Here is a 21971-nt window from a genome sequence, read left to right as displayed (position 1 = left end):
TGGATGGTGCAGGAATAATTCTGCTTCCAAATAATGTCTTTTTAAAGGTTCTCAAGCAGCTCGGATCACACCTTCACAGAGATATGGATGTTATTTGTTCATCGACTGCCACATTATAATTGGTTCACTACTGTATGCATGCAAAGATTGATAGCTAGATTAATCTCATCAAAATGTTAAGCTTTTATAATCTTCTCATGGACCCCTTTTACTCTCTCATACATAATAAATGTAGCTAAAAGTCAGGCTGACATAGAGAAATAGCTTAACACAGTAGCATGCTAGTTCAACAGGGAAGATATGAACATGCAGCACGCCACCAGACAATGAGCTCACTGAGGTCAGCGCAGGTCCACCCTTTATGGAATTTCTGCCCATAATGATTAATAAGGTAGGTGTAGTTATTGCCGTGGAAGTCATCAGTGGAATGCTGCAGTTAAGCAGTCATCTGTAATCCAGTTTCATTACACCTGCGCCTACGGTTTCTCTTTCTTAATGCATTGACCTGTCCTTTTCTTTTAATTCTGTGTGCTATACAGTCTCCACTAATGAACAGCCCGTTATTGATCGGTATAGACAACAAAGATTGCTTTGTTTCCACTATTTCTTATCAGTTCAGTCTCGCCCAAAGAGGTGTCGAAAGCAGTAGAAAGACACCCCGCTACTTTCGGCGGCTCCGGACCAAAAGTCTATTTAGCAGGGGTTCTGTTGTCGCTCGTGAGCGCTGTGAAAGGTTAGGCTCCCGTAATCTTGTTTATGTTTTTGGTCAGTAGTAAGCCTCCCTAAGCCAGCTTTGTGTCAAACACAGCTGGAGAGGCCTTTACAATTGCAGCAGAGCAGAAATAATTGGTCCAGCGGCTTGGATGCAGCCATGACACACAGGTAATTTACTAATTTCTGTCTCTCAGCTGGTGTTATCAAGGCAGGAAGCTGCTTGTTTTTTGGAAGGAGTGTGTAAAAATGATTTATACTCTTCGTGTTGCTTTGGTGTAAATGGAAATTAAATGTGACGAACTACTCGTATAAAAGTGGTTTGGTTTTTGTGCCAATTGCTGCAGTCACACTTCCCCAGTGTTTGATTGTATATTTAATTGTGATTAAAAGAACATTAAACATGACCCCCTGAAATATCCACTTAAGTGTCTTCATCACATGTCCCTTTGGTGGATTGGTTGTGTCCTGCTGTACAGCATCTATCACTGCAAACAAAGTGCACATGCTCCTCCAGTGAATTGCCACCGAGTAGTTGTCAATAACCTGACCTTCCATACAATCAAAATGAGTCCTGCATTATACGTGATGTCATAACAGTCCCAAGAGAAACATTTTCCCCTCGATTTAGCTCTCATGACTTTGAGCAGGCCACCCCCAGCTGACGGGGAAATTTGGATTGGAAAGTCAGTCGAAGCCACTTTTAATTATACCGGCAGTAAAGGATGAAACTGAGCAGGAATGAAGTGCTTTTTGTGCATCGATTTTCCTCTGCATCTGTAGACGCACAGAAGAGAGGTAGAGACAATTGTAACCTTCTCTATTGCTGCACTGCAGGCAAACAAGGGGGGGCTCTATGCATGGCTCTTTTTTTTTTTCTGCTTTCTTTTTAATACAATGAGAGCATGTACATCAAACCATCCATCTCATCTAATTAGGAAATTCCATTGAATTGAAAAGGAACTAAGGCAGGTCTGGAAAGAGGCCACGCAAGCACTTTACCTTGATACACTTTTGATGGTTTCTCTGATCTGTTTTGACATCTGACAAACTTTGGCCAACCTTTTGGTGTGGATTTTTGTAACTTGGATGACAAGGTGTTGCAAGGCTTGTGGATGTATCCTATGAGCTCTTCTACACCTCTCCCCTAAGGATTTATGCCCATTTCAGGTGCCATTTCCAGAGATCTTAAGCCTTTATTTTGGCAGAATGTCACCTCACCTGGGTATCCGGAGAGTGACTGCCACCTTGATTGCCCTCAGGTCCCCGCAGGATTCCTGCCCGACTCAGCTACGGCAGATGACTATAAAAAGATCAGTTACATTGGAAGCGGGCGACAGCCTGGCTTTTGTTTGCTTGTTTTCAGATGACGCTTCCTCCTGTTTTCTTGAGAACTTCCCCTGACCGCGTGCTTTGCACAGTCACACCAGCAGATGCGACAATTCGTCATGCATAAGAAACCCCACTCCGGCTGCCATCTGTCTCCTTGTGTCTGTTACCATGCACCGGCAGTTTGTTTTGGTACCCATTACCCATATACAATCTTAATGGCATGCAAAATATGCTGAACCAATCTCGCGACCTCCGAACCTCATTCTAAAATCTCATTCCCGACCTATACGTGACCCAAGTAACAGAAACCAGAAAATATACTGACTGTCACCATATATAGTTTCTGAGACCTGTGGAAAGGTTTGCCATTTAGTGCCCCGATATACTGTTACCTCCACTGGATGGCTGGAATGAATGCATTATTATGCCCAGTTAGAAAAATGAAATATGATTCCCCCCGACCTGATTCCTAGATGACCTAACAAAAACAACATGTCAAACCATAACTGGTAAAAAGCAAGTAGGTCAGAGGGAACTGCTCTGAGGACTAATACCAAATTCAGGAGCCATTTCACCAAGTCAACTGACAATATGAAAACCAGTGCATACTGATGAGAATACTTAAACACAATGGAACAAGGAGTGAAACCAACCCAAGAACATCAATATTGGACTATTCTGCAAAACCCTAGAATATATTCAGGAACTATTTTTCATTTTAAATTCCTGCTTTCTACAACTACAATATGGTTAAGATTATAGTAAGATTGTGGTTAGGCTATAGCAAATAAATCATTGTTAACATATAGTTAGGCAGGCAGCTTCAGGGTTAAGGTCTTTGCACACACAGTCTGTATTTTTCGTATGCGCTTTTTTTAATCCGTCATCCGATAAAAAATGTTACGCACAGAAACCTTGCACACTGAGTCCGCTGTGTTTCTTTAGTCTATTCGTTGAAAAAATTTGCAATACAAGACACAACTGAATTAATTACGTGGGTGCAATAGATAGCGCTAGTCCAAAACAAGTCCAATGAATGAATGACATTAGCAAGAAGCTATCTTTAGCTGCCTAGAGCACAATCACTACTGTCTAATCTTCCACACAGCCTTTGTTTTGCAACCATCCCTGATTCCAAGCTGTTCTGAAATCACTTGCCACAATCTATCTTTAAATTCTGCATCCTTGTGTGTCTTTATCGGAAAGTGCTTTGTGCTGGGAGACAAAGTGAATGTTTATCATGCCATTTCGGATGATGACGTATGCACGGACGGTGGTTCCGGGTGGTCACACAACCCTCTTTTGCACTCTTGACGGATTCTAAAAACCCAGTTCAAACCTGTTCTGAAAACGTGATTGACACGACGTGAGGTTGTATTTATTTTTAAATGTGCAGCAATTTTGGACGGACGTGGTGTGCAAAGGCCTTAAGGCAGCTAAAACACTTTGTTAAGGTTAGGGCATGGTTACGGTGAGGCAATTAGAAAATGGCTAAAAAGACGATCGTAAAGTGCATGTCTGTGACTGGCGTTGAACTGCCGCATAAAGGTTACACTCCGGTAGTTACACTGAGCGTTAGCATTTGACGTAAATCAGGAGGTGTGGAATCATCCAGGATACCAGGATGAATTAGACAATTGACTCTGCTCTTGTTGTACTAACTGCTTCAAAGATCCAGGTTTCCATTAGTGTTCAGCTTCCCTTTCAGTTGGACATTGAGCACTGGTAGCACACTGCTGCTCACCATTACCATTGTTTCTGGTTTCTTCTTCCACCCTCACCCCACCTTTTCCCCCTTGCATTTGCATAGCAGTTCCCTGTACAGATGACTAAATTTGACATTTCTGGTGACAGTCTGATGTTGGAGGTGGGATTTGGGAGGCTTTCGGGGCGCTTTCAGAGTGTAGCGTAAAGGTTATCCACACCTTGTTCATTACTGCCAGGAAATGCACATACGATTGAACATCAAACTTTGCATTTCTCTCTTTTTCTTTGCAGCCCTCTCTTGTTATTCTAAGCATAAACAACATGTTTTCCTCATATTGTGTGGCCATGCATTAGCAAGGGTATGTACTGTTTCTCTTTCCATCCATTCAGCTACAGTAACATTACTCATTGCACGTGACCTGATGAGAACACGGCCTTTATCTCTCGCTGCGCCCAAGAAGAATTGAAAACGTTCTCTCGACCCATATTGTAACATTAAAGCAGTCGATTGCCACATGCTATCACATCGGCCGCTAGCATGGAATAACGCAGTGCAGGGCTTTCAGTGATAGAAAGATGCCTATCATTCTTTGCAGGGCTTTTACTCTCCTCAGGGCTACGTGTTTAATATGACTCTACAAATGTGATTTAGTGGGCAGATAGCCTTGGGACTCAGAGGTCGCTGCTGCAGAGACCTGTGGTGTGTAGTATAAGGCAGCAACGTATGTAGGTTATCTTGCAGATGCTGTGGAAGTGGATTTAGCGGAGGAATTCTCAGAGAAAAGTCATATGAGGTTGGGGTTAGTGAACAACAACCAAGGCGTCTTGCTTCACTATCAAGGGCAACAACACAGACCACAAAAACTTTCAGAATTTTCCAGATTATTTCACAATTTCCAGCAGTTTCTTTTTGTGATAATTTGTTGCTTATTCCTCGTCCTCCCATCGCTGCATATTCCCTGAAAGCATTCACTCGCAGAGCATCAAATTCATGTGACATGTTTTCCTTCAACTCTCATCCCAGCCCTTTCTATATTCATCCTCGATTCAATTACTTTTTGGTTTCAGCAGAGACTCGTTCTATACTATATTGCTCTCCGATGCGTGTTGCTACCCCGCAGATTTATGTCTGAGCTGAAGGATGGCTGTCCAATTTTCTGCATGGATAGCTGTGCCGGTGGCATTGTGTGTGTTTTAAAAGCTCTTGTCAGATGTGCGTTAAGGACGTATGGACCACACAGCCATGTAATTCTTCCAGACAGTGGCCATTTCTGTCACATCCTGCCATTAGCTTGTGTATCGCGGTGATTTGCCATGGGAGTTCTTATGGTCTAGCTGAAGTGTGTGTGTGTGTGTGTGTGTGTGTGTGTGTATTGGTATGCATTGGGCTGGATTTGAAACCATAATTCAGTAACTGTGAGCATGCATGTCTTCGCAGTTAAATTACTAAGATTGCCCATTTGTTTTCCTCACCAGTTATTTTCAGAGATAATAAAAAATGTTATCACCTGAAGGGTCACTTCGTTCATCCTTGTAAATGATGAATGAATACCAAATTGGAAATTAATTAAAACAGTTCTATGTGTTGTTGCACTTTTTAATTTTTGCAGAATAACTGATGGTGGACATGGTTTTTGGGGATTTTTAGAAAAGGGCAAATGTATTTTTTTCTCCTTTATAAACAACTGTGCTATATCGAAGGATGTAGTATATAATTCCATAATCATTTCTTCTGACAAGTCGTCCAAGTGTTTTCACTTTTTTTCCTATATAACGTCACTGCTATTTACCCATTAAGACCTATAGTTCTACATTAAACTCAGTTTTTAGCCTCAAAGTTATCTCTACAGAATCTGTCTCGAGTAGACAACCTAAATCTGTCACATACCAGTAGACAGCTCGCCAGCATGGGGTCACACAGCCCATTACTGTGCTGATGCAGTTATAGTTATGTCTCTCTTTGTAGTCCCAGTGAAAGGTTGACATGCCTCCCGCTGACCGCTCCCCCCCCCTCCTCACAGGGGTCCTGCGATATCTCGGTTGTCTCCTTCCAGGCCTGAATGGACACATTGTGCTACTGCCTGCCGCTGCTCTGCAGACCACTAGGTCCTCCACACACACCTGTCAAGCCATGTCCTTGGCGCCTTGGGTGCTGAGACACTCCAGAGCCCCCCTGCTGCACACATGGTTATTGAACCCTTGCACACCCATACAAACACACATACACACACACCTAAAAGCAGTCATTTAAGAACAAATAAACACATGTGGTTACACAGACCTACGTTAAGACGCAGACACGTATACACAGAGACATGCACAATTGAATTCCACATAAACACAGAGCACACATACATGTTCTTTCACACACACACACTCAAAGACTTGACTTTATTAGAAACACACCTCTCTCCCCCTCGCCTATGCCAAGGTTATATTCAACGTGCAGGTCGGCTTCAGAATTCAGAAAGGGTCAAGTTCCATATTTGTCAGGGTGGGGAGGGCAAGGGCGCAGAAGGTTGGTTGGGGTGCACACGCTTGCACATGGAAACAGGATTGAGAAGTAAACTACCTGTAACTCGATCCGCTGCTTCAATCAGTTGCAGGTTTTTCTGTCTTTGAGTTGAGGGGAACCGTTGTGGGACATAGGGTCCTTTGCTTCCATTAAAGCAAGTATGTGTGGTTTACACGCTGAAATGATTGAAATGATCTGCCGCAATTTTTATAATTGATAAATCATTATAGAGTTTAAACAATTAGTTTATTAATTGATTTGTGGAAAATGATTAGCAACAATTTTGATCATTGATTTAATTGTTGTTAATTTTTGTAAAGGAAAAATGCTCTTGTTAAAGCCTCTCAAATGTGAATATTTGCTGGTTTTCTTAAGCTTCTATGACTTTTAAATTAATATCTTTGGGTTTTGAACCATTGACCGGACAAAACAAGACATTTGAAGAAATGATTATGGACATTTTATATAATTTTATTACATTTCATGGACCAAACGATCAACCCTATATTTGAAAAAAATATTAGGCACATTAAAAGCCCTAAATCATTTTGACAACTAGTCTAATGTTTTCAAAGAAAAAAATATGAAAAAAAAAATAACTTCTCCAATGTGAGAATGTGAATGTCTTACAGTATATCGTTATAAACCAGAGTTTTTAACTGTTTTTCATCCAAAGTAAGCAGGTGGAAGATGCCACTTTGGGGTCTGAGAACTTGCATTTGGCATTTGTCCCTATTTTCTGATATTTTATAGGCTAAACAACTGCTCTATTTGTCAGAAAAAACATTGGATGAATTACTGAAAATGAATTAGTTGAAGCCCTTGTTTTATATCAAATCAGTTTCCAATAGACCCAATGTTTTGTGGCATGGTGCATTTTGAGAGCACTCTATAACTCATGATCCATTGAAGGCAATCCTCTTTTTTTTTATGTCTTGCAGCACTCATCTCAAGTACACCCTCTACATCTCTCTGAGCGTTGTTTCCATGGCGTTGGCCGGTAACCCTCCACAGAACAAATGTGCCTCTCCGCGTGGTGTTACCATCACAGAAAAATGCTAAATGGCTCATTGCAAATGCACACAACGTGCACCCTCGTTGAAGGACCTATGGTGTCAAGTCCCACTAGTGTCACCCATACAATTTTCCCCTCTATTGACTTTTATGTTCTGCTGCAAGGTTGGTCATCGTGGTGGGAATATGTATGTATTCCAAATAAAGACAAGCGTGATTATCATAATGATATTCCCCTGCTAAGGTAAACAGCTCTCCTGGCCTCAGCAGAGGGGGGAATTTCCATGTGAATGTATGGCTTTTTGATAGCTCGTTTTTGACAATACATTTCATGCATGTCATATAGGGAGCCGTAGACATAAAGCCTTTTAAGAATCGTCTCTGAGCTGGGATTTTCAGGTGAGATCGTGTGATATCAGAAATCTCGTTTTGGCTTAAGAAGCAATCTTGGGCCTGAAGACTACAAAAACACGATATTTACATAAATATTCAAACACATGAGCTCGCATACACCGACGAATACAAATTTACAACCGAGGTGCTATGTGCCACTTTAGCTGAATGCATTATTCTGGATCTGTGTGCGCTCATCACCTCTATCTTTTGTACGTATCCACAAATGGACACAACCAAGAATACACATGCGTACAACACATAGCGACCTACATCCCTTTCCAATTAAGGCCAATTAGGGCCCGTGTATAAGGAAGTCTTCGGGGTGAGGGCCGTCGTGTTTGGCGTTGTATGTCCCTCATCACCTCTTCTCATTGGTATTCCAGCACACAGTGTGCGAGAGAGAAATGGGGACTAGGGAAAAACATAGAGATAATGATAGAGGAGAAGACATATGAGGAAAAAGTAGCGAGAGAAAGAATCCACAATACGAGACAAGTGGGTACTGAGAAAATGAAGAGGCAGAGAATTAGAGTGGGGCTAAAGAATGAGGAAGCAGACATGTAAGTATACATTATCTTCCTGCAGTTGCCAGCAACCTCACTCAATTGTTATCTGCTTCCCTGAATTTAATGTGACCCTTGGGGGTAGGGATGCTGCCCATGCATTGTAAATGCTGCCCATTGACTTCGCTTGGTAAGCCGAATGAGCTGGCCTCAACTGGCTATGATTACTTAACTGATAATAGCAGTGCAATGTAATTTGTTAAAATTCCATGAACAGAGGGCTTGTTTGTATTTCACACTTTGATGCAGTGATGAATCGTTCTCCTTTACCTCTTCATAGTGGATTTAGACACTTAAAAATACATGCAGACTCCTGTAATAGTTGCATTCGGTGAAAGTCATGGTCTGTTATACGAGTACATGTGCAGTTTACCTGAGGGTGCAAACAAAATCTTTATGAAGCCCCGGTTATTTCTGTCTGAGAGCAGCTCATTCGAAAGCCCGTATAATCTATGAAATAGCTGTAGCACTAACAGTGCGTATTGCGTACTTCACACAGGAGTATGTAGGTTACTCAAGGCTGACTCTACTTGTAAAAAGATGCCACCGCTTCAATACATTTTTCTGTTCATTAGCCATATCTCCTTTGCCTTTGGCCTCAGCATGCACAGAGGCCGGCTTGTCAGTTACAGTGTCACAACCACAGGGTCATTTAATTTAGAGCCCTGCTCCGCCGATTAGAGCTTTTGTTGCGAGCAGCCATGACTACTGTAACGCGGGTGTTTGGGTCAGCGACGGGCACAATAGCTTAGTTACTCTCGCTGACTTCCTCACTATTGCCTCTCCCTCTCTTTCTCAGCACATTTTCCACTTGGCTGATAAAATAAGCCACTCTTTGATGAGCTTTCAGCAGGCCACGGCGCTGCGCCTCAGTAAATGCTTTTATAGAGACACACCACAGGCTGTCGACTTGGATCAGTCATACAGCGGCCGCATGCATCAACTGCTTTCTCATATGTTCTTTTGTCTCTTCATGGCAGGTTTTTTTTTTTTTGACACACAATGATAAGCTGGTACTAGAGGCACTAATGTATTCCGAGGATGCCCTACAACGAGCAACTTTTCGCCTTGAGGCAGGAAGAGTATTGTTAGTCTTCACAAATTCATGCCCCTGTACTTTTCATCATGATTACCTTGAAACAGCATGAAGCCAGAGGGTGACTTAGCCAACAGCTGCAAAGAATGATGATTCTACACATCATATTTAGCCATGCAGTTCTGTTTGGTACAATCTCTTTACTTTTTAGTTACTGTTTTGCTTCCTTTTAATGTGAAAATGAAATGAAACTAAATCAGCAATGGCCAACTGCAATATTTCAAAAAAATGTCATCATCAACAGAGACTTTGTAAGACTGGGAGGTCAACTTATTGATTTGTATGCTTTGAAGGGAATGTTAGCCAGCTGCATAAACACAAATACAACATCCAGATTGTTATAAACATGATAGCTTCACTTTTTCACCCTGTTTCAATCTTTTCTTTAGTTTTGTTGGAATGGACATTCTATAGAATGATGAAACTCTGCATATTTCATGGCAGAAAAGCATTGTTACACCCAACATTACTGTCAGGCGTGGTCAGAAATATATGGTCCGTTGCACTTCGTGACCACACTCGGAACAGTGATATCCAGCACACTGTCTCACAATGAATCATTTTTGGGTGTGAAATCAAATTTGGGAGCAAGTTCATGGCAGTGAAAGCAGGATAGTCAGCCGACAGTATGTTTCATCACTTTGTAATTTAGAAAAACACTCCTCTCACCATGGGAACTGAAAAACACAACAAGTACCACGTGACGTGACGTATCGAAGAAGAGGGCCAGAGGCACCCTTCTAGTTGTTTTTGTGTGAGTTAATGCCATAAAGTTGCTAGATACAGTACCTCTTCTTAGGTTTGTGCATTCCCATTCTGCTTTGGGGAATCATTCACTTGCAGATATTGAGTGATCCTGGCTGGCTTACTTGGCAGTCCAACAAAACTCTTTCACAGCTCTTTATGCTCCGTGTTATACTGACTGGTTGCAAATCTTTAGCAGTCCGTGAAAAGTAAATAACATGATGTGAAACCAAAATCAGTTTTGTCTCTGAGATTCCCAGCAGTCTTCAACATGAAAACTTTATTTTGCAATATTTTAAATGACCTTTGCAAGGATGTTTTTCTACAAACAATATTTTGTACTGAAAACCTCAACCCCATTTCAGTGAGGAAGCTAGCGGGTTGCTCGGTAGTTTTCAAGTGTAATTTTAATGACAGAAAGCTGGTGTACAGAGTTGTTTACTTAACTTTTTTAGCTTTCACATAAAACCACTGAATTGAAAAACTTTAATGTTAGCCTACGTTAACGTTAACTTAAGCAGCTAAGAGCTGTCAACAGTTACATTTGGTGTTATCTCTCCAATGTCAAAGACATTCAGTCAGCATGACTCACCAGCAGTTTGTCATTACTAGTGCAATGCCCATTTGTGGCGTGGCCGTTTGGAACCTTTGACCATTAGGAACGCCTGTCCGTTCCAGTTCGGAGCGGGCCGATTGCTTTGCTCCCGGTATTGCTGCCTGCAGCGTTGCCTTTTTGGATTGTATGTCCGTTTCAGCGTTCAGCATGTTTCTGCTTGCAGCGTTCTCGAGAACTGCTCAATGCTCATTGACTCCAGGGAAGTGAAGAAGAGTTCGGTTGTAACGTTAATATATTCAGCATCCAGCAGCAAAAGTGATCTACAGTCAATGCCGTCCTGTAAATGCCTACTGTGGACCGCACGCTCAGCTCAGTCCGCAGAGCCTTGAAACCCCGTCCCCCGCTGCTTCACAGAGTGCTGTATACTTTATTTATTCAAAATGTATTAATATTGAATGGGTCACGTGTCCAAATTGCATCAACATCGACAATGCACGTCCTTGGGTCCCCAGCAATACACCCACCAAGTGTGAAGTAGATTGGATGAACGGTTTTCGAGATGTAATAATGTATTATTATTATTGTTATATGCGAAGGACATACCCACATGCACACAGACAGAGATTCCTTGCTTTATCATTTTAAAGTTATCATAACAAGCCAACAAAAAGTCATGATTAAATTAGAATATTTTTCAGTAATGCCAAGGACTCCACTTGAACAACCTCCTCTAATCTATAGAAAACACATTTACTTCTAATTTGACGTTTCCCCAAGTTGCTGAATACAAAATCCATTATTGTATTATTATTTTATTCACGTTCAAACACGATAAGTTTGTGATTATGCTCGGTGCACTCATATCTTATTTAAAGGTATGGTTGAGAAAGATTTTAGTAATTTCTTTTGTTATATTAGTTGAAATTATCATTACATGCCGACAGCAATCAATAAATCAAATGCTCTGACAAAAAAAAAAGAAAAAAATCTGGTATCTGTGGCTGTGGCATGGCTGTAATAAACCTGTCCAATCATGTAATTCGCATTCCATGTAATTATTGGACGGGTCTGTCTACTTACCTGCCTGCCTGCGCTCACTCTGTCCGTGCAGTCATTGCGTGTCAACGGACAGCTGTGAGTACTAACAATAGCCATGTTCGTTGTTTACGTTCATTATGACATGTTAGTAATGGTGGCTCTGGAGGGAGACAGACTGTTGCCAACTTTGATTTCCTCTCTAGATTTAGGGACTTTCTGAGCCAGTCAGCAGCTGGAGCTGTTAGCCACGTTCATTGGAAAGGAATTGGCAACACTGGGCTCGTTTTTTTCGGCTGGATCATTTTTAAAAATCTAGTGTATTCTTGCTAGTTTCTAAAGATCACCAACCCTGCCTTTAATACTATGTATACCATAAATACAGGCCTATAATTAAATTTATATAAACAATCACAATTTTAATGGTAATTGCAATATTGCTCGGAAAAATTACAATTAGATATTTTTCCCAAATTGTTTAGCCCTAATGCCAGCTATGTGGTGTTAGAGTGTAAACTCAACACATTCCTGAGTAACTCTACAGTTAATGAGCAACCTGACATTAAAAAGCAGCCAATCTCACACAGTGTCACATTGGGTCATACTTCAATAGAGCTGCATATCTTTGGAATGAGCATCCTAGGAGTAATGGTACAAGATTGCCTTGAGTGCCTGGAACTGCCTGGTGTACATTTCTCTGGTCCAAAAGCCTTTGAAGATGTTTTGGAAGCTTCAGTTCTCATCTACTGCCAGAACTTAAACACAGACGATTATAAGAGAGCAGGTCTGAATCTGGCTCTGACAGTGTGTCTGTTCAGTGAGGAAGGACTATGGAGAGGAGCAGTGAATATGGGTTTTAGAAGAGGTAAAAAAATAAAGATTTGTACAATATCTGAAATTACTGTCAATTAGGTCTGGATAAAAAGAAGATCCAGTGTAAGCTGACGACAGCCGGCTACAGTCCATTATACTGTCCACAATATAATTTGTATTTTCTATTGTCTGTGAACTCTGTCTCTGCTTTTGTGTAACCGTTTGTGGTCAGGACTGTTGCAATATGGTGTGATTGTGTTGCTTTCCAAACACTTCCAGGCCTGCTAAATGACTGGCAGATGCTCTGTTGACCAAACTAGCTCCGGCGGTCCATCTGAATCGACCTATGGCATCTGCTTTCTCCGCCAAAGTCTCAAATTTGATCAAACATAATGAACAGCAGATTTGATGGAGCACGGCCCCAGCACTTGTTCGGAAGCCAAGATCGGTTTGGCCATTGTGCCCAGATGATATTTAGAAGTTTGGCAATATAATTGAGATTTCTTTTTTTTTGTCTTTTATAGCATCCCTGCACAATTTGAAAAAAAAATTGGAACCATTTCAGGGACAGACATGCACAATATCAAACCTGATGACAGCTCCAGAAGGCTTTTTTTCCACTTTTGTTTCTCTTTGTTTATGACTCATTATGAATATAGAAGGTAATTTGTAAAGACAGTGCTATTAAAAGACAACCCAAATAGGTTGGAGTTAAAAAAAAAAGTTTTTAAATTCTCTCTAATCCAATATGTACTTAATTTGCATAGTAAACACAGTACTACTGATTAATTCTTTTTAATTTTGGCTTATTATTCATGACACCTCAATCACAAAAGCTTTGGTGCTCATCACTTGTATGATTGCGGGTGAGATTTAATTATAAAACATATAAAGATAGTTTGCATCACAATCCCAATAATGAAAGAGAAGGGTGACATGTTTTTTTTGTTTTTTCTTTTTTAGCACTGAAGGTGAGGACGAAACACGCTTTTCAATTTCACCCGAATACAATTTGGATTTAGCTCTGTGAAACCGCTCATGTAGCTCATTAATTCAGCCGTAATTAAAGTTAACCACTTCACCTGCGCACACTGGTATCGGAGCAGCAGCGGCTTAAATTGAATACGATGAATGAGAAATGTGTAGGAGTAGAGTGACGAAGACGAGGGCTGAAAGGGAGAAAGTGGCACGTGCGAAAGATGGATTGATATAAAGGCTAAGAGGCAGAACAGGAGAGCAAAATGTGTGTGCGAGGGGACAACGAGGCAGTGCAAAAGGTGACTGGGGGAGGCGGTCATCAAAATGCTAATGTTGTATGGGATATTTACTGCAGAGTGTTAATGCAGTTTAAAACAGGCTCTTTGTCCTGCAGCCCATCACCAAGCCCCTGTTGGGCCCTAATAAATCAGCCATTAAAAGCTGATGTGACCTGAATAGCACTTCATACAGCGGCTATCCGGCTCCATCACCGCTGTGGAAACCAGACAACAGCTGAAAAATTTATGAAGATGCCACTTAATAATGGCCGACCCAGAAGAGAGTCCAAAATATAGTGTTCGTGTGTGACAAACTAACACTTCTGGCATTGAAAAGTTTCTTGTTGTTGAACTTTTCAAAGTAAATCCATGTCACGGCTGCACACAGGCCTGTTAAATGTGACTTAAAAATCATGTTGGCAGACATTAAAAGATCCTCCTGCTGGACTCTTTTAATTATTTCCCCTGTCACCTATTTTGAAAGAATAAGTGTTGCCACGTTTTTACTGACGCAAGACTATCCTGCTCCGTCTCCTAACCTGTTTCCTCTCTCTCTTGTTTCCTTCCAGGACAGAACATGGTTTTACTATCTGGAATGTGATACACAGGATTTGTGAGGAGAAACACTCAAAGAAGCCCACTCCGTCTCACACCGAGGTATTGTGCAATTTTTATCACCAATTTCTGACAGCACCAGACCGAGCTCGAAAATGTCTCATTACATGTCATGAATACGCAACGGATCCCAGATTAAGCACACGAGCAGCACAGCAACCGCGGCGGTAATGAAGAGCATTCATGTGGGCCAATTGGGCTTGTTCTTTGTGTGCAATAGGATGTTTATGAAAATGATTCATGATAGGTACTCATCTTCATATGCAAATCTGTGGGACATCACTGGTAAGCCTTTAATTTCTGCCGCCAGCGACGAGGAGAGGGTTTTTTTTTTGGTCGGTAACCATACGTATCTGAGCGAGCGTGTTTGGATTTCATTCCCTGATGCAAATGATGTTTTCAGTGTAATCATGCAAAAGCGCAGCTGGTTTCCATTTCTCTACCCCTTGAGTCTCTCGCACGCCCCTCCCCTCCACCTCATAACCAACAAAATGTTCACACACAGAGCATTTTCTCCTCTCCCCTTGTCTCGTTGTTGTCTTCTTAGACCCCTGTGTTTGCTCCCTGCTTCTTGTACTTCTTGCTTCTTTCCCTTTTCCTCGCTCACTTGTCATACCAGCTGAAGCCCTCCCCTCCTTCATCCCGTCGATACCCACGTACACACACTTCCCTCCACCTCCGCCAACCCCTCCATATACTGAATGGAGCCACTAGCCTCGGCGCCTCCTGTGGTGAGCCTGGATTGAATTCAATTAGGGAGATTGTTTGCCCTCCAGAGTTTACTGGTGGGCTCCGTGGATGATAGGTTTGCCTGCCTCCGCCTCCCTTCTCCTCCTCCTCCTCTCCCTCACTCACACACACACACACACACAAACATACCCCGCTACATCCATCTAACCAGATTCCCCCGTCATCCAACTCAATGCAGCCTCTTTTTCCTAACAACGTCCTCGCGGCAGTGCAGATATTTTTGTGCATACAATGTTTACACATCCCTGTTGATGTTATTTTACAACATTGTATTCGGCAAGATGAAGGCATAAAAAACTCGCACCGTGGGAGAATGTGTCACACCCCCTTTTTTGATGAGGCCTCGGGGGCTCATCTTCTCCATCCGATAGGATGGCAGATTTTCAGAGGAGAATAATTGGGAGCTACATTTGAGCTCAATCCCTGCAACTACACTCAACGTTCCAGGATAATCCCATTTTTTAGAATGAGTTTCCCAGTTTGCCAGCATATCCGGCGCAAAAGCAGAGGACAGTAAAATGTTGCTGACATAGAAGTAATGGTCACATTAGTTTGCAAGGTGAAAATAGAATTATGCTTGTCATTTGAATAACATTGACAGCAGCGGGTGATAGTTAAGCCGCACGTGGCGCCGGCTCATGCTTTTCTTCCGATATATGATGCGTAAATCTGGTCCAGACACAATGGCCTTGGTCTCTGTTCTGTGTCGGAACACATATCAGCGACTTGTCCTGCAACCTGCTGCTTTCCTCCAGACGTCACGCTGTGTGACTGTGTACTGGTGCTTCTCAGAAATCAGATACTGTATTAGTGCTGAAAGATGTCAAATGAATTAAAAGCTGGGGATCGCTTTGATGATAAATATCCTAATGCTCCCCAGCGTGGAATTACAACCTTCATTTGATGCACCCTCTTTTGCCTAATTTGCGGTCACTTTGGATTAAGTCTAATCTACTTCAGGGAGATGTTTTTGGAAGCTAAGGAATTAAGGAAGGCCCAAATCCTGGATTTACAAGCCCAATATGTTGTAATGATTGTACAGATCATAAGGTTCAGCAGAAAGAGATTTCTAGAATTAAGATGTGAAGGATATTATTTAGGTCTTTAGTCTCAACTACAAAACGTCTTGTTAGAGAGTATGAACCTCTGCTCCTCCCACAATGCTTTGCATACCCAACACGGTTGCCCATAGCATCAGCCATTCAAGTTAGTTTGACCATAATGGCCTGTGAGGACATTATCCCCCACCAGGTTTTGGTTCTGTTATTTTAAAGCCCTGCAGTTTGTGTGATCCTGCCCGGACTTATCCAAATAATGCAAAACAGGTCATTTGAATGGAAAGGGAGTGAAATCCTTTTGGCCGATGTCAGCAGTGTTCCTCGAATTTGAATCCCGTCCAGAGGTAGTTGACTTTGCACGTCTTTGTTGTTTTGTCCTGTTACTCGGGCAACTACGGTCAGCACCGAAGCAGCCTGGCTCAAGGATACCGGACGGAGCATCAAAACCCTCTAAATGACCGAATTAGGTAAAAGGCACGCCTTGCTTGATGTAGTGCAGGGCTGATATTGATAAATTTGTTGACCCTCTGGGCAAATTTGCTGTTGCCTTGCTGGAAATAATATAGCTGCTGTTTTGCTCGGACATGTTTGTGGTCATTTCATCCCAACAGGCAGAGTTGATGTGAGAAAAACAGCTGCAGCTGCATGAAAATGTCTCCTAGTCATCTCCTCGCTCATATACCCGTACACTGGGGATAAAGGATGAAGATGCAACAATATAGTTTGTGTTTATGTTCCAAATTTGCTAAATTATCAGAGTTCATTTTAACCTCAAACTAATTTACTTACATTAATTTATGTGAATTAGAATCATTAAGGTGCAGTATTTTTTAAGCCATTTGTGTATTTGCCTCTTAAAATTAAAGGTAGATTCACACAAGTGCATGTTACACTATAGGACATTCATTACCATTACAATCCCGACCTTAATTAATCACAGTGTTGTTGAGTTCTGTAGGAAATATATTTCTGTGTGTGTGGGGTGGTCAAGCTTGATGAGCACGTGTGTGTATGTCAGCCGGCATGTGCATACATAGACTAAATGTGCACGTACGTGTGCTTAATGCGGCGTTTGCCGAGATGCGCTGCATTTCCACCCCCTCCACCTCTTCCGATACAATATTCAGTGGCCCTTCATCGCTCTCTTGAACCTCATTATCATGATAAAAGGAATGAGTTTTTTTTTTCAACTGTGGTTTCTGCATGCATCCATGTAATTGTAATACAGTGTAGTGTAACACACTAAGGGATCTTAATAAACAGTGCTAAGAGGGTTCTCACACATTCACACAACTGTACAAATCAACCGTTCAGCTACAGTTAATTTAAAAGCTGAAAGAGGTTAAAGGTCGACATTCTGGGAAATTAGCCCTTTTTATGCCTCCGCGTTGGTGATTTGAGGCCGGAGGCATTTGTTTTTGTGTTGTCCATCTGTCTGTATGTAAGTATATCCGTACTATTCTCGTGTCTCTCAGGAACGACTGGAGGGAATTTCTTCAAATTTAGCACAAAAGTTCACTTAGACTCAAGAATGAACTGATTTTGGTGGTCAAAGGTCACTGTGACCTCACAAAACACATCTTTTAGCCATAACTCAAGAATTAATATGCTTATTATGACAATTTCATACAAATGTCTAAAAGAATAAAATGATTAAGTGATGACATTAACACAATCAATCTTTTTCTAGTGGGCTCAGTTTTAAAGCTAGAGTGAAGATACTGGCATCATATGAAACTAATGAATCCACTGGTACCAACCATGTCATACAAGCTTGTTGCGTAGAAGGCTAAATAATGCTCCAGACATACGCTACATTTTAGCACTCTGACCTCAAGATATGTGACTGACAATGTGTTCTATGGGAACCTATGAGTTTCCCTGTCACAGACATGCCCACAATTTTATGATAATCACATGCAGTTTGGGGGCAAGTCATAGTCAAGTCAGCACACTGACACACTGACAGCTGTTGTTGCCTGTTGGGCTGCAGTTTGCCATGTTATGATTTGAGCATATTTTTTTATGCTAAATGCAGTACCTGTGAGGGTTTCTGGACAATATTTGTCTTTGTATTGTGTTGTTAATTGATTTTACAATAATAAATATATACATACATTTGCATAAAGCAAGCATATTTGCCCACTCCCATGTTGATAAGAGAATTAAATACTTGACAAATCTTTATTTAAGGTACATTTTGAACAGATAAAAAAAATGTGCGCGATTAACTATGGACAATCATGTGATTAATCGGGATTAAATATTTGAATCAATTAACAGCCCTACTATTAACACATTTATTAGTGAGTTTTAGAGGTGCTGGTCGATGGATTTTGTTAGCCTCGGACAGAGCCACGCTATGCTAAACAAACTGAATTAATATATTTAACGGACAGGTATGAGAGTGATAGATCTTCTCATCTAAAAATGTTGAACTATTCCTTTAAAGTTGCTCTAGTGGAGTGATCTCTGGAAAAAAACACACTTTTGAAACACCTTGTAGTGTTTCCTCTCTCCCAATCTATCTCTTACACACACACAAAGCCACATTGTTATTGCCTGTCACAATCCACCTCCTCAGTCCCAGAGGGGCTGCGCAGGTGAACGCTTCAGGTGTCTTGATTGGTAGAGGCGAGTCCCCTCCGACAACGGTGTGGCCCCTAAGTGTGACAGAGAGAACGGTAAATTTGGATGGAGCTATTTCGGTATGAGAAGGGGGTTACTTGGATGTTAGCACAAGTGTCTTGTCATTTGCCCGGCCGCTCTCCTGATACCTGCCCTGACAGTTTGGGTGTCTTAATAAAACAACACCCTTGACAGCGAGCTCACACAGCAGCTCAGTGGTCTCTCTCCATCATCTTCTGCCAACCCCTTCCTCTCCTTCTCTTCCTCACTGTGTCTCTCCATCTCCCTCCTCCTCCTCCTCACCGTGACCACTTATGCTAATGTAAACGAACAGGACGATCTGTTGATGACGATTAGATTCAAGCGCCGCTCGCACCTCTGGGGCTATACGCTGATATCATCTGACATGACAGAAGAATCCAAAGCAGCAATGGCCCTAATTTGAAAGACACCGATGTTATTTGAGCTCCGAGGCATTCGGGTTAGAGATATGGTAAGTGGATACTGAAGTCAGTATTTGCAGTCACATGCTGGTTTAGTGGAAGCTGTTCAAACATGTCCAGTCCAGAGAGATGCCCACTAACTTGAAGCGTTTTTTTTCCTCTTTGGTTTTTGTAACACTGAGTCCCTCTTGAACTTGGGCTGCACCCTGTCCAAAGCTTCAGCTCCAGCAAGGTGTGCGGCTCTAATCAGTTCTGTTAGATGTGCGGAGGCAGCAGGCTTTACGGAGGAGCCAAGATCTCTTAGGACATTAAGGGGAGAGGAGCGGGAGGAGAGGCAAGAGATTACTGCCGGTCTTTTTATAGAGGATCACTCCATCTTGTCCTTTTTAGCTTCACTCATTAGTTCTCACTTCCCCCCGGACGGTGATTCTCTCTTTCTGTCTCTCACCAAGACCAAGGCCACTTCCATCACTTTGGCGTGGAACCCGTCTGGCTATCAGTTAACCAAATATGATTCCCCAGCCGTCAGAAGGCGCTTTTGTGTGGTCAGAGCTACTTCCCGTTCTGGCAGGTATATGGAAAAAAAAAATCGGGCCCTGGAGAGGAAACGGAGACAGATGAATAATGATTGCACATGCTTTCCTTTGTCGGCAGCGGAGGCTGTGAAGCCCATGACATGCCTTTTTCCTTCATTTTCTTCCCCCCAATTCCCTCCATTTCCTCCCTCCCTTTTGGCTAGTACCTGTGAAATCAGACATCCCTCTGTGGCCGTCAAAAAATAACCAACACTCTGCCACTCTGCAACCGGCTGTCAGGGGAGTTCACCGCCTGACAACCGGCGTACACGCTGAGGTAATCAGAAGTTGTCAAACGTGAAGTGTCCTCTGCTACGACTGAGAGGTGCACGCTCTGCGTTTTGCCTCTCCAGCGTCACAGCTTTGGCTACAGTGTAGGTGTACTAATGGCCTCTTTATCAACGTGGATCATTAAATAATGCCCTGCGACTGCATATTTGGCAGCAAAATTGTTGTTTAGCAGAGGAAAATGGAGACAGATAGATAATAGGTGCTTGTTGTCACTGCCAGCCTACCAGCCAAACCCAGCCATGTGATGGAGCGCTTTCATACACTTTCATGACCTCTTATGATTATACATCATTTTCAAGTGCACGGCCGCTGTTCCCTTTTACATATTCCCAAGTGGTTTATGAAAATTTAATTTGCATATTTGTTCTCCTTATGCACGGCCTGCTCCTTAGCCCCCTCTGAGGGGGAAGTGCCTGTCTTATAAAAACACAACCGGAGAAATTATTGATTTGCATCTGTTTATCTGGGATGAAGCAGAGCACCTCCCTGCTGTCAGCCCTGCAGGACTGCGTGCGAGCATCCCAAAGGTGCCATCACACCCGTCTGTCCTTTTTACGGTGGCTTTAAACTGTGGACAGGGGCTGCAATCTGTTTCCGCCCTCCCTTGAATTTTATTTACAACCCCAGCCTGGCAATAAAGCTCCAAATTTATGACTTACTTTTTAATTAGAAATAATGTCTTGTAGAGTTTAAGTGATGGATGGTTTAATCAATATATAGACTTCGGCTGGCCCTATGATGAACGTCACTATTGACAGCGTGCGGAGTAGCCTAACTTAACACTTTGTCTTTCAAAGAAATATGTAGTGTTTTGTTTTTGGCGTTGGAAACTGTCCGCTGCCCATTTCTCTGCCTCTCTTCATCCTTTCTCCTTCCATTTTACTGTCTCTTGCTACTCTGTCAATGCTTTTTCTCAACAGGCAATGTTTTTTCTGCAGAATGAATCAACCTCCGCTGTCACACTGCATTTAGGCAATTATTTTACCTCAGTGAAGCCCCATTGTGTTGTGTGCCACATTTGCTCAGGTTTAAATAAAATAAGGGCTGAAGGTGGGTTCTCGTGAATGGAATCTGACAAGCTGGGAGGAATGCAATTCTCCAATAGGTAGAGATTGTTTTTAATGGGTAAAGCAATTTCTCTTTTCTCAGGTTCGGAGAAAAGAGAGTGAGCGTAAAGGATTTTCAAGTAGAATAATTAAATAGGAATCAAGTCAATGGGATTTGCTTCCTGGCGCTGTGGATGATTGTGTAATATACACCGGGGATGGAATTATGGCACTTGAAGTGGCAACTGAAGTTCAATTTTGTCACGTGTGGCTTATTGTGAAGTGCTCAAACAGGACTACGCGGGACTCAGTGTTGCTTTTCATTTACCAGACAATAGCAAACAGTGATCGGACATTGGAACAGTGTTTTTTGATTTTCTGTCACTTCATGAAAAATGACATTTTGACGCAGACTCATTCCAGCACAGATGTCAAGTTTGTGATGATCTTAAAGAAAAGTAAGCCTGTTGCCGGCCAGATTTTGTTACGCGTGAAATGAGTTGTAGGACCACACATATTGCTTTGTTCTTTGATTTGTTGATTGATAATTTAGTCTATAAAATGTAAAAGAAATAGTAAATTTAACCTTCACATTTCATTGTAAGCATTTTAGAAGCTTGAACCAGGAAATATGGCTTTTTTGCTAAATACCTGTCTGAATGATTAGCCTAATCGTTCAAATTAAATAATCAATATTGTTGCTGAAATATTTTCTCTGGATCAGCTAATCGGTTAATGAACTAAATGTTTCAGCTCTAATTTTACACATTTATGCCATTATGATAAAAAACTTGTAAAGGTCCCATGTTTTAGAAAGTAAGATTTCT

The 21971-nt window shown here is 41.9% G+C and overlaps 1 protein-coding gene across 20 annotated transcripts in view; it reads left to right on the top strand.

The window, feature by feature from the left end:
* LOC119481177 (adhesion G protein-coupled receptor L3-like) overlaps window positions 1-21971 on the top strand; it is a 234267-nt gene that overhangs the window by 13182 nt on the left and 199114 nt on the right. For all 20 annotated transcript variants that reach the window (XM_037757857.1, XM_037757869.1, XM_037757866.1 and 17 more), the window contains exon 2: window positions 14308-14395. The gene's annotated coding sequence lies outside the window, so the exon portion shown is untranslated. The remainder of the gene's footprint in view (window positions 1-14307; window positions 14396-21971) is intronic.

This window comes from Sebastes umbrosus, chromosome 22, assembly GCF_015220745.1.
Source record: "Sebastes umbrosus isolate fSebUmb1 chromosome 22, fSebUmb1.pri, whole genome shotgun sequence".
Classification (NCBI taxonomy): Eukaryota; Metazoa; Chordata; class Actinopteri; order Perciformes; family Sebastidae; genus Sebastes; species Sebastes umbrosus.
Note: the sequence above shows the minus strand (reverse complement) of the source record. Positions and strands in the feature narration are given on the sequence as shown.